Raw genomic sequence first — 865 nt, 5'->3', positions numbered from 1 at the left:
TTGTTACTGCGAATCGTAGTATACGTAGTTAATTTACATTAGTTTTTTAAAGTTTTAATACGATTAACTGTTTAAACAATGGCGTTCGGTGTATTTTATGATCGGTGCCAGTCAATTGTTTTACCTACTATTACGTTTTTATTTTTTGCTTCAGATTATTTTTGAACACGCCGTCCAACAATAAATTGTGTATATTATTTTTATTTCAGGATTTTTTTATACGCGTTTATTGTAGGTACCAAGGATGAATACAAAGTGAAGATCTGGGAGGGATCATTAATTTAAAACATATAATACAAGTATTATACTCGTGCATTTTTTATTATACATTTGTCCCATTTGATTTATACTTTTTTATAGGTTGCCTTTAAAATGTATTTAATAATAATTATAATGAAAAATTACGATTTAGATATGTATACCAGCTGTTCAATTAATGAAGTATAAGTTTTTCCGATAAAAAATAATGGGTGGTTTGCCTCCACCCACTTACAATGGTCGATATGAATGCCAATAATGCAATAATAAATTGCAGTGGATAATGATCATGGTCGATCAGATGATTCAAGGATATGCTATCATCAGTTATACAGGGTAACAAGCATGTCACGCCTCACCCACAACTGTATTTAGTACTTTCGTATTTACTACACCAAGTTATATAACTCGTTCAAATGTTTACGTTGATACAACAAAATCATCCACTAAATAATTTACTGTGTGAGAGGTAGTTTATTGAAAAACAGTAGTTTCTACCTCCGTAGGACACTTTTTAAGTAGTACAAAAAAATCTCAAGAATTTTAAAATATAGTCTTTGAGGATAATGTTTAAAAATTCCAAATTGTTGAAGATAATAAATTGTCG

Source organism: Acyrthosiphon pisum, chromosome X (genome assembly GCF_005508785.2).
Source record: "Acyrthosiphon pisum isolate AL4f chromosome X, pea_aphid_22Mar2018_4r6ur, whole genome shotgun sequence".
NCBI classification, from domain to species: domain Eukaryota; kingdom Metazoa; phylum Arthropoda; class Insecta; order Hemiptera; family Aphididae; genus Acyrthosiphon; species Acyrthosiphon pisum.
The sequence above is the reverse complement of the archived record's forward strand: the minus strand, read 5'-3'. Positions refer to the sequence as shown.